Source organism: Hyaena hyaena, unplaced genomic scaffold (genome assembly GCF_003009895.1).
Source record: "Hyaena hyaena isolate Hyena2069 unplaced genomic scaffold, ASM300989v1 scaffold_71, whole genome shotgun sequence".
Lineage (NCBI taxonomy): Eukaryota > Metazoa > Chordata > Mammalia > Carnivora > Hyaenidae > Hyaena > Hyaena hyaena.
The window spans coordinates 2,040,933-2,053,213 of NW_024080704.1; the positions used below are offsets into that span (position 1 = coordinate 2,040,933).

Here is a 12,281-nt window from a genome sequence, read left to right on the forward strand (position 1 = left end):
CACATCACTGGAAAAGACTCGTGGGGCTAGGTCCAGTTTCAGGCAGTTCCTCTGCCTAACACAGTTACCTGGCTTCTCCAGCTATTTGGAAGGGAACTGTATTTTAGAGACAACAGTGTTATAACCCGCTGAAACATAGTGCTGAGTGCCAGGAATGGGAGGACTCTGATTTACTACGAGTCTCTCATTCCCAATATGGAACCCAAGGCATATTTAGATGGACAGCTGGATCTTTTCTCCTTTTTCCTCACAGATTTCAAATGATGCTTCAGGAAAAAGTAGGGATTCTGAGGCCAGGGATGAAGGGGCTCTAATAATGTATAGTCCCTGGGATCTGAATAGAGAGCCAAAAGAGAGCAAGCTACCCCATACACAATCCCAGATTCTTACCCCCAGCTCCCATGCCTACAATGCAAACTGGCCCCTGGACTATTTGATAAATGTGGGCAAGATAGAAGTGGAACCCACAGGATCAGTGGTGGTAGATTCCAAAGGTTTAGGATTGAGGTTATAAAGTCAATGTCTTCAGGGTACAGGCCGGTAATATTAGTACAAGTGAAACAAGCAGAGATTTGTGGAGACAATGGTGAAATGAAGAGCTTAAGCCCCATCTAAAAGGCACTTCTAAACTCTAGTCATTTGGGAGGCAGTGTTGCTAGACAAATTTTTAAGAGCAACCAAGAAGCCAAAAATCCAGACTGTATAGGAAAGTCGTTGGTTTCAGTGGTGCAACTAGCTCAAATGTTTTTGCTCGCCCCATGTTGGCCTGCATAGTCAAAACATGTCTGTAGCCAATAGTTGGCTCCTAAACCATCAGGTAGACATATGTTATGGGAGTGAGATAATCTACTGTAATTGGAAAATGTATTGAAATAGACACCAGACAGCATAGTAACAGACTACTATAAGATTTTGAAAAAGCTGAAAGAATGGAAAAAGACTTTAGGATTGAGTTATAGACAGGCAAAAGGGACTGCACTCAAATTCATAAACTTATGAACTTCAGTTTGGGGCCAGTTTCAATGCCTGCTATTATGAGGTATAAGGATAATGGTGGCTTTATGCAGCATTATGACTACATTGCATCATACAATGTCCTGATCCTATGAATAGTCAGTTAGCTTTCTTCTTCCTGTGACTGGCTTAACTGCCTGAGGAACATTTGGTTTAGGACAAGCAAGTTCTGTGCCCTCACCCCACTCCCCTACACCCACTCCCACCCCCCAAATTTACCTCTTTTACAAGATTACCACCGAGACAGGAGAAAGATGGCCCACTGCATAAGGACATCCAGGAAAAGGTGAAGATTCATGAATAGAAATTACCACAAAGGGTTGGAAAAGGAAGAGTAAGGTTGACCCTTAGACAAGATGCAAAGAAAAAAGATCCTGGCCCAGGCAGAGCCAGAATAAGTCTCAGGGGGCTTTAGCCTAGGGGATTAAGAGAGTAGGAAGACCACTCCATTGTCTCTGCCTTTCTGTGACTTTTCAAGTTAGTCCTTCAGTGTGTTTGTTCAGTGTGTTTCAGTTGTAAAATTGAGACCACTGTTACAAGATCGGTGAAATAATAGTTAACACGAGCTCCAGATAAAGTCTTGTTGGAACATGGCAATGACCACTCACCATGGATGCTTTTGCCTGTGAAGATTGAAACACCTACCATCCAGCCCTTTACTTTCAAAGTCCCCCTCCAGTAGCCCTATCACATGACATAACTCACAAAAGCTGCTGAGATGTATAACTTGGGTCATGATTTTTTTACTTCCTACAGGGCTTTCATCAGTAAATATTCACACCTTAGACACTAAGATTCAAAGTTCTCACACTTAATCTCAACTTTTGGGTACCTGGTAGGCAGGTCTCCCTGTGCCATTACTTTGACTCTAGACTATCAGCTCTTAAATAACACGTACATGTGAACAAGGCCAAGTTCTATGTAAATCTGGCAAAAAATGGTGAGTGTTATATAGATGACTGGCACCAGAATGAGGCAGGAAAGGCTACTGACCTCCTTTGCCTGTGCCTTCTCCCCTAGACTACCCCAGTGTGTGCAAAGCATGTGACTACAACACATTATTACAAGTTAGAGTATAGCATTACTACAGGGTATCAGTATTACTATAGGGTCCCACTCCAAAATATACTCATATATAGTATTATAACTAACCTGTTATTATTGGGTACCACTGCAACATTACTATATCTAATGTTATAACTAAGATTCCTGCAATGTATCACTGCAAGATACACTTACATCTAGTGATAGAACTATAACATATTATTGCAAGATGCCTCTGCTCCTGGGCCCAGGGACACGTGCCATAACATCTTGAAACTACAGTCTCTCCCCACAACCACACTAAGAGCAAATGTGTCAACTGAGAGCAAATCGACCATCGTGAAAGGAAACCCATGTTTCATTAGGAACAAGAATCTCATCAATACCTAGAAAATTTGACAAAACCTAGGGTCTACCAAAGCCGGCTGGACAACAGCTTTTGTGTCTTTCATAGGAGAATTGGGTTCTAAGGCCTCAAGCTTATACATCTGCTTTGGTCTGGCTGGCATATGATTTTTAAAGATTGCATAACTTTTGCACTTTAAGGGTAATGTGATGGAGATAAGAGATAATGTCGTAACTTTATGTGACTTATACAAGGTCCAGGTTCAATTACACAAGGGATTTCACACAGCTATCAGAATTATTTGACCCCAAAGGGCCCAAGACTACATTGTATCTATAGTACACTATTAGGAAAAGCTTGGGGATATCATGCTTTAAAAATTTCCAAATACACATATGCCATTCTAAGCCTATTGTATGTTTTCACCCTTCCTCATGTTTACAGTCCTTGGGTTCTATGTAGACACAACCTGAGCTTGTTTCTAGAAAAAAGGGGTATCTTTGGGTATCTTCTTTACTAATTACCAACAAATGAAGCTAGAAGTATGGGCTGGCAAATTGTTACAGGTTTTCTGGTTGTTATGCCCCAACCCAGACTGTTAGAAGGTCTATCAAACCAAGTAAATTCTTTTCATATCCAGAAAACATTTCAAACTAATCCAAACCGAAGCCCAATCATGTTTTATTAGCAAACCTCTTAAACAGAAACTACATATTTCCTCCCAACTCACCAACAGGTGATTGTCCCTCTACCTATTCTGCCCTGCTCATCTTATTCCATGAGAAAAGGTGAAGGTGCTCCAGGTTGCCACAGGTCACTCTTCAGCTAACCAAAAACACACGAAACACCATTTGTCAGTGAAAGGAGAGAAATTTTACTTAAAGACACTGGGCAGAGAGGGAAAATCAATGATGATTATGGTGGTCTTGGGCCTGCACCACAAGAGGCTTTTCTTACTGCTAGCCATGGGGAAAAATGTGACATGGAAAATCATGGATTCAAGCAGTGTCTTCAAACAGATCATTGGTGTATGCTGCTGACTAAGGAGACAAGAATGAGAAAATGTAAGATTTACACTCAGAAAACCCACGTGTTTTTTATAGAAGGACCCCCTCACCTCAATATCTCAGATTTAATCAGACATAAGGCCAGAGAGTGTAAGAAACCTACCTTCGAGGGGCACCTGAGTGGCCCAGTTGGTTAATCATCCAACTCTTGATTTCAGCTCAGGTCATAATCATACAGGCTCGTTAGTTCAAGTCCCGAATTGGATCCTATTTGGGATTCTCTCTCTCTCTCTCTCTCTCTCTCTCTGCCCCCCCCTCAAAAAATAAACAAACTTTTAAAAAAAAGAAAGAAAGAAACCCACCTTCAGAAAGGTAGGTCCGAGGGTTATGTCTACCTGTCTAATGAATGAAAAGATTTGAGGGAGGCTCTACCATAAAGAGGATAAGCAATGAACACAGAAATTCTGGTTTTTTTGCAGGATTGGTGGGAAACTGGGGGACAGCTGGGTTTTTGCAGGTAGAAGGGAAGCCAGAGAAGAGTTGGAAGGCAGTCTCTGGAAGGCAAGTGGAGAGCTTTGCTTTGAGAAAGGCATGACATTTTGGAACACCTGCAGGCTTGGAGGACAGTTCTTCAGGTTTATGAGGCCCCTTTTATAATCAGAAAATGGCATCAATACCTTGTCTTCCTGTTCTTTTTCTGCCATAACTTCTTTGCCTTCTGTCTCTGTTGTAAATCCTTCAGATGGCATGCTGAACACTTATGTCTACAGGACTGCACCATCTTCTTACATTTCCCAGTTCTGGCCAGCAGCAGGGATCTTGTTGCAATAGCAGCCTCTGTCTGCTGCCCCCTTCCCCAACCCCAGGTCCATTAGTTCAAAGCATCCCACCCATCCTTTTATATACAGAGACAAGTGTCCATGACATGGGAGCTCCTGGCAAAAGGACCTGATGATTAGTGATGCCTTGTCACAATGGCTGTAATTCAACATAAGAGCTTGGCTGAGTGGTTCAGGAGTACTGAGACATTTGGATAAAATCAACAATACCTATTAGAACTGCTAGAATCAGCTGGCTGCCCATCAGTATAGCCCAGAGGAACCACCCTGGGTGATACTAACCAAATAAAGTTGTCCTGGCCTTTCAGACCCAGCATTTTCAAAGCCTTTATTGGCTGGTACATTTATGTATGCATCCCTAGTCCCAGCATCTCAGTTTTAAAAAGGGCTTTTTTAGCAAGGATTTGAACAATATGAGAATTTTTAAATGAATACATTGAGGTATAACTGACACACAATAAACTCACATATTTTAAATGTGATAACAATTTTTTTTAAGATTTAGTCATTTTCGAGAGATAGAGTGCAAGCAGGGAAGGGACAGAGAGACAGAGAGGGACAGACTCTGAAGCAGGCTCCAGGCTCTGAGCTGTCAGCACAGAGCCCCACGTAGGGCTCAGACTCACAAACCGTGAGATCATGACCTGAGCCGAAGTCAGATGCCCAACCAACTGACCACCTAGGCACACCAAATGTGATAAAAATTTGATAAGTTTTGACATAGGTATACACCCAAGAATCTCTCTACACAAATTAAGATAATAAGCATATCTTCCAGTCCTAAAAGCTTCCCTGTGTCCCTTTGTAATCTCTCCCTCCTGCCCTCCCCAACACTCCAATCCCCAACGATGTGGGAGTTCAAAGGTCTAGTCCAATTTATCTTGATAATCTACTACCCCTAGCCTGTCCCCCAGAACTTCACAGAGATACAGCTTCAATCTCAAGAAGCACAATGTCTGGGAAGAGAAGATCTGCATACAGAAAAATTTTGGACAGATTCTGGCAAATGATGTAAAATGTTCCCAAAAGATGAAGAGTTTGTTGAAGAAGTAATCATAGCATTTGGGGCCTTTGAGTTTTGAAGGACATATACAAATTTAGTAAGATGCTAAAAAAATGACAGTTCAAGTAAGACACTGAATTTTCCATGAACCCCTGTATTTTTCCTACTTTTCAAATAACCCAATTTAGCTAGAACAGCAGAAGTTGCCTAAGGGGGAGAATGGAAGACATGACTACAAAGAGGGTTGAGGTTGAGAGGGCAAATATGAAACCTTGTAGGCAGTAAGGAGTTTCCCAGGTGTTTTGAACAAGAGTGACATGATTAGCCTTGCTTTCGAAAGTTTCATTGGACAACAGTTGGCATGCAAATAGAGATACAAGTGGCTTACACAATAACATAGTCCAAAAGAAATGAGGATTGGTCAAGGGGCTGCCATTCCAGAACATGAAAATGTCAGCATCATGAAAGAAGACTCAACATGGACAAGAAAGGAGCGGCAAGAATCCAGGAACACACCTGGCCGGTGATTGAGTGGTGCCATCCAGAAGTCAAAGGCTGGCAAGGAGGCCGCAAAAGATAAGACATCTCCCCTCTTCCTGCAAAGTCTGGTTTCATGGGCACCTGGGTGGTTCAGTTGGTTAACTGTCTGACTCTTGATTTTGGCTCAGCTCATGATCTCATGGTTGTGAGACTGAGTCTATCCTCCACCTCCACACTGGGCATGGAGCCTGCTTAATATTTTCTCTTTCCCTCTCTCTTTGCCCCTCCCCTGATCTCTCAGAAGGAAGGAAGGAAAGAAGAAAGGAAGGAAGGAAGGAAGGAAGGAAGGAAGGAAGGAAGGAAGGAAGGAAGGAAGGAAGGAAGGAAGGAAATAAAGCCTGGTTTCAAGCACACTTTCTGAACAAAGGCTTCAATGGTTCGCCTCTCCAAGAAGAAGATCCACCTCTTGCGGGGGCCAGGGAGGTGATAATCCAAGCATCTCTCACAGTTCCTCTAGTTCCTTGCCTCTTATAGACTCTAGGAAGGAGGGAATTCTATAGTAACATAAAACCTAAGGTTTTAATCCTGGGAGATGCAACAAAGGTTGGGAAAAGAGAGAGGAGGAAAGAGAGGCACATAGAGTTGTATTTTAACACATCTTTGTATTTGAGTGTAATTTATTCTCTGTCCTCTTTCATCAGAAGTTACTAACAGGGGCACCTGGGTGGCTCAATGGGTTGAGCATCCAACTTTGATTTTGGCTCAGGTCATGATCTCATTGTTCGTGAGTTCAAATCCCGCATCGAGCTCTGCTCTGATTGTGCAGAGACTGCTTGGGACTCTCTCTCCCTCTCTCTCAGCCCCTCCCCTGCTTTCTTTCTCAAAATGAATAAACAAACGTTTTTTAAGTTACTAACCATCCAGTTGTTTCCACACCCAAAGAATCCATATCTTTAAGCCAAAAGGATTGGCGTTGATGATCATGATATTATTATGTCCTACAGATGGAACAACTGATGTATGCATCCAAATTTGTATTGAGGCAACTGAAGTTACCTCTGGGCCTATGTGTTTCTGTGCTCTTTCCTATGAATTCATGGTGGCATGGCTCAGTGTGTGGAATGGGCAGAAAGGAAGTAATGGGGCCGTGTTCATGAGATCCCAAATTATGACTAAAATATGCCTGAGAACTCACCAGCTTAGATACATATCAACATGGCTCCTTCTTCACACACACCAAATGCCTGAGAAGATCCTCACTTTGTGAACAAGATATCCTCACTTAGGAACTTTGTTTCAATGGGGCACCTGCTGGCTCTGTCAATTGAATGTCTGACTCTTGGTTCCAGCTCAGGACATGATCTTGGGGGTCCTGAGATTGAGCCCTGCCTCAGGCTCTGTGTTGACTATACACAGCCTGCTTGGGATTCTCTCTCTCCCTTTCCCTCTGCCCCTTCCCCACTCATACTCTCTTTTTCTCTCAAAATAAACAAATAAACTTAAAAAAAACTTTGTTTCAATAAATAATTGTGATCCATCTCTCAATTGGCAAGGATTTATTGAAAATCTCTTTGAGTGCCTATCTTTGTGCTCCATATTTTTCTCAAAAAAATGTAAAATGTGTATGAAACTGTCTTACATGAGAAATTATTCTAATTTCTTAGACAAGAACAACCCAGCTCCTCCATTTACTAGCTGCAGGATTGTGGACAAGTTGCCTAACCACCCTGATCCTGGAATGCAGCAATAATAATACCCCCCACACAGGGTTGATGTAAAAATTAAATAAATAGGTTAATATCTCTAGAGTACTTACCATATTCCTGGCATTGTTCCAAGCATACACTCTTATCTTGGCACTGTCCTCTCAAGAGTATAAGGTGCCTGAAAGAAGGCACAAAGGTAAAATAACAAAGACTAGTCAAGACCAGATGGCCATCCCAAACTGGATTTATCTATCCCTAAATGAGGGGGTTGAGGTCAGGTAGGAGTGAAGGACACATGGGTAAAGTGAGTTTGGAAGAATAAGGAGAAGGCCTGCCATTTTCTATATCAGAGCAATAGTGGTTGAACAAAGCCTCCTCTTTTAAGAACTTTGGCTGTGAAGCAAAGGAGAGAGTGGTTGCTAGAGAGAGGCTCACCCTCTGCTCAAAAACAACCTTAACTCTCCACTACCTCACCTCCTGTCTCTCCTCTACCCATTGCACTCCTGACCGCACCCCCACTCTCTCTCTGCAAGAATCTACTTTCCAAATGTTCTATAGGGTCAAATAAAGTAAGCAGTGAAAAATGAAATGAGGCTCTTCAATTGCTCTGCACAGCTCCTGGTACTTAGTAGGTCCCCAGTGAGTGGTATGACCTCTCCAAGTCCAGCACTTCCAGGTTTGAACTCCATACTGTTACTCTGCAACTTCATTCTTATATTTTACTCTGCTCGGTCTCTTTCCTCAGCTGTCTTCCCTGAAACTCCCAAAGGTTGATGATAATTCCTATAATTTTGTCCCTAGATCATCTCATCTGCTCCTGTAAATTCAGCTACACATAACTACTTTGCTGATGCTCAAATCTACATTACCTGCCCCATTGCTCTCCTGAGCTAGTTACTCATATCTCATTTTTCCACTGAGCACTTAAGTAGACATTATATCTGTCCAGTAGAAATCTCAATCTGTGCAAATCTAAACCAACACTTTCTGTCCAAATGTAGTTGTTGCTGCAGTACCTATTGGTGGTTATTCACTCAGGCCGGAAGTCTAGGGGTCAATCCTTCCCTTTGAAGCTCATTCTTTTCACTTCCTCCCTCATCTCAGTGTTTTATAATCCACCCTTTCTTCTGTATCCCCATCACCGACTTGGGTCAGTGTCCTCTAGGTTTTCATATTCAAGTCTTTTGTCCATGTCTCCCTTCATGGTAGGCATTAACTGCATGCCATCCCCTTGGTGATTAACCGCCCTGTCCCTCTCTACCAGAGCAGCAAATATCTGAGAAGACACTGCTGAATCACTAAAATTAAGTAGATGAAGATTTAATTCCCACCTCTGCTATTTAGTATTTATGTGTCCTTCAGCAATTTCCTGAAGCCTAAAAGGAAGTAATTTCCAACTGGGCATTCAGTTTCCTCATTAATAAAATAATAGGATTGCCATTAATTCCATATCCTTCTGGCTTTAACTAAAAGAAGATTTTTGAAGCCAGGAAGAATAAAATAATCTGTCCAAGTTTAGTAGATCGAGAGGCTTGGCCCCAGAAAATCAGTCTGACTAAATGTTGAAGGAAATCATCCCAGGTCCCACTGCTCAGCCCTTCTCCTGTAGATTGGGTCACTGACCTCATATGGACTTTGTGACATACCAGAGTGGGCAACCATAAGTCCACAGTGACCTGGTTTCTTTAGATGCCCCTCCTTGCCCCATCTCAAGGCTCAGAAAACCATTTTCAGGTAAATAGCCAGAAAACCCATATTGGGATTCTAACATCTACCATGACCGAATATAGACACCCTAGGATACAGGACTTCTGCCCATCCCCAGAGGACTCCACGGACTTTCTTCAGGAGCATAGAAAAAAGTACCACCGAGGACAGCATGGGGAAGGATGAAGACAGCAACTGGCCGGTTCTTCAGTGTGTGGTCCTGAAAGAGTGTGGGAGGAATATGGGGAGCAGTTGGGGGATGTGTAAGGGGAGGGGAGGAAGGAGGTGGTGACAGAGGCATTACTGAAGAGGCTTCATTCATTCTCAGGCACATGGCACGGCCTCAGTGAGAAGCAAGCCATTTGTAAGTATTCATCAAGCCCGCATTATGAATCAGACATTGACCAACTCTCCTGGACTATAAAGATGAATTAGATAGAGATCTCTCAGGGTAGTTATCTGAATGTTTACCATTAGAAGTGCCTCAGGTGAGAAGTTCAGAGACCTACAAATGGCCCTGTACTCAGGGGACCTGAGACTTGGTTATGCTCTGCTATCATCATCCTAAAAGTAGTTTTTAACCAGAGGCCAGTATAATCATCTTGCACTGGGCCCCACAAATAATGTAGCTTGTTCTGGGGAGACATGACTTGCCCAGCACCAGCATCACAGGAAGTTTCAGGTAAGCCAGGCCAGATCATAGCTAAAAGGGTAATAAAACCATAAGGAAAATGTTAAGTTGGCTTTGTGTGCCCACCTGAAGAACATTCTGAGACTCTCCTACCCTAACTGGGGAACTTTATCACCTCAATTTTGTCTTTGCTTCCCTACAGCATGAAGAAACTGCCCAGCACTATTGCAGAACAGTGCTCTGTAGAGGATACAAACATTTCTGCAGGGTGACATAGTCCTTACCAGAACTCCAGAACATCTCTGCAGTATTATCTTCCACATTTTCTCCCAGAACAAAAATGAGGCTGCCCAGCATTGAGAATCTCTTGATCAATAAAATATGATCACTACAACACTCAAAAGAATCTAGGTCTTTTTTTTTTTTTTTTTTTTTTTGAGGGAAGGAGTGGGTCATTACAAAGCCAAAAAAAAAAAAAAAAAAAAGGCTTTGTTTTGAAGATTTCACTAGGAGTCATCACCACTGTCCCAGCATAGAGAGTGTGAAGGGCAAAGTGCACCAAACCTCTGTGCTTTGGACTACAGAATTCCAGGATTTGTGAAGGAATTACTTTGTTCCCCTTCTTTAGTGTAAATAGAGCTGAACCCACTTTTCAAAATGTGAGAATTCTGCTCAAAAGAGCAATGTGGGGGCCAAATAGGCAACAAGACTGTCAAGCAAGACTTCCTGACAGTAAGATGGTTCCTCCAGCCTATCTCTTCTTCTTCACCCACATTGCTCACCACTGAGGGTAGGAAGTGGGGTTTCATCACAGCAGGCCGAAGAGATATAATTGGATTGCAGTGTTCTCTCTTCACCTCACCTTGGTCAGTGGAGTTATAATAGGCGTTTATGCTAAAATTACTTCAGATATATGGGGAGTCTCCTCTGACCAATGGGCCCTGCCTACCAGCATGTTGGTCACAATGCCTCACAATCAATTATAAAGGCACTGACCCCTGAGGGTGGCAACAGTCTTTCACTCTGGTCCTTGGCCCTTTTTGGTGGCAACTCTTCTCCCTTTCACAGGGCAGGTGTCCTCAAACTCAGTGACATGATGGTATTTGGCAGGAAGGATGAGTTCAACAGGGAAAAGCCTCCTGGAATGTGACTCTCAGAACATGAAGGGTGAAGAGAAAAGCAGAGAAAGGGCATAGGAAAAAAAATAAATAAAAAGAGGCCAGAAATCTCAACAGTGGTGCCTCATGGCAGAGTGGCAAGAAGCCTGGACTGGAGATGGGGAGATCTGGGCTTGAGATCTAAGTTTGCCTATAATTTGTGACTTTGGCCAACTTACCCTTCATCTCCTGACTTATTTATTATGAAACTGTTCTCTAGCAACTCTACCAACTCAAAGCTCCTTACTCCCGTTGGTAGATGGATAAAACACATTTGTTCCTAAAGACCACATGAGGCCAAATGATTGAATATGTGTGATATTTTCATACGATAACACCCTCTTTCTATTCAAAGGACACAGCCTTGTTTTTGTCTTATGGCTGCAGGGAACTATATCCCAGTGAGTTCTAGCAAGGGACAGCTTCCTCTTCACTATGTTATAAGTAGGGCTATAGTCAGTGCGTTCAGGGGAGTAATTAATGTGAAACTTTATTTGGAAGCTTCTGAAGCATCAAATTCAGATTTACTTTGTGTGCTATTATACACCACATGGCCTTATTGTTAATAATTACAAAGGGAATTGACATACTCAAATAACTTTTCATTAAGTCTGAAAACAACAACAAAAATAAAACTTTGAATTCTCTCCAAATGAGAATTTTAAATTTGTGCAGAAGACCTCCAAACTCACATCGTGCTTCTAAGAATTATTTCCCCCAAGTTCTCCACCTTCCTTCAGTATTAGATTCCTTCACTGAGGTCCTAAGAGCACATGTAAGAGAGAAAAGGCAAATACAGTGGAGAGTGTAGACCAGATCTACTTTATTTTTAATAGTTTATTATCAAGTTGGTTTCCATATAACACCCAGTGCTCATCCCCACAAGTGCCCTCCTCCATGCCCATCACCCCCCTCCCCCTCCCCCCCAACCTCCATCAGCCTACTTTTAAGTCAAGCAGGGAAGGCAGTGTGGAGCAGTGGCCTGGAAAACCAGTCTTTAGCCTGGAAATCAGCAATCTTGGGTTCAGCCATGGCTCTTGCACTACCAGGATACAGCCCTTGGACAAGCCTCTTGGTTTCTAAAATGAGGGGGTCCAGGTGATTCCTGAGGAACCACCCAGGGCCACTGCTCTTGTGATATGTCTCCTGCCTTTTAGCAGCCCAATCTCTCTCTTCCTGGAAAACAGAAATTGTTTATGGAAAAACAGTTTGGAAAGCAGTCAAGAAAGATGGGAAGGAGCCTGGAGAATAAATGGGAAAGAATCCCAACAAATCTTCAGGCAGAACCCAGACATCATCCAAACCAAGATGCTCCCTTGTTTCCCAGAACTGGATGGAAAGAAGCGA

General features: G+C 42.7%; 2 long non-coding RNA genes across 5 annotated transcripts; one reads left to right on the plus strand and one right to left on the minus strand.

Moving 5' to 3' along the window:
• Positions 1-3,254: 3,254 nt before the first annotated feature.
• LOC120232404 lies at positions 3,255-9,148 on the minus strand. 3 transcript variants are annotated; one of them, XR_005528561.1, is made up of 4 exons: positions 9,086-9,148; positions 7,550-7,617; positions 4,089-4,389; positions 3,255-3,444 (listed from the first exon to the last, which is right to left on the minus strand). It is a non-coding gene; the product is annotated as an uncharacterized LOC120232404 (long non-coding RNA). The 3 variants fall into 3 exon arrangements; XR_005528559.1 differs by lacking the exon at positions 9,086-9,148 and adding an exon at positions 8,771-9,026; XR_005528560.1 differs by lacking the exon at positions 9,086-9,148 and adding an exon at positions 8,456-8,530.
• A 141-nt stretch (positions 9,149-9,289) lies between these two features.
• Positions 9,290-10,173, plus strand: LOC120232405. 2 transcript variants are annotated; one of them, XR_005528562.1, is made up of 3 exons: positions 9,290-9,356; positions 9,475-9,510; positions 9,980-10,173. It is a non-coding gene; the product is annotated as an uncharacterized LOC120232405 (long non-coding RNA). The 2 variants fall into 2 exon arrangements; XR_005528563.1 differs by having other exon boundaries at positions 9,296-9,363.
• The last annotated feature ends 2,108 nt before the right edge of the window (positions 10,174-12,281 follow it).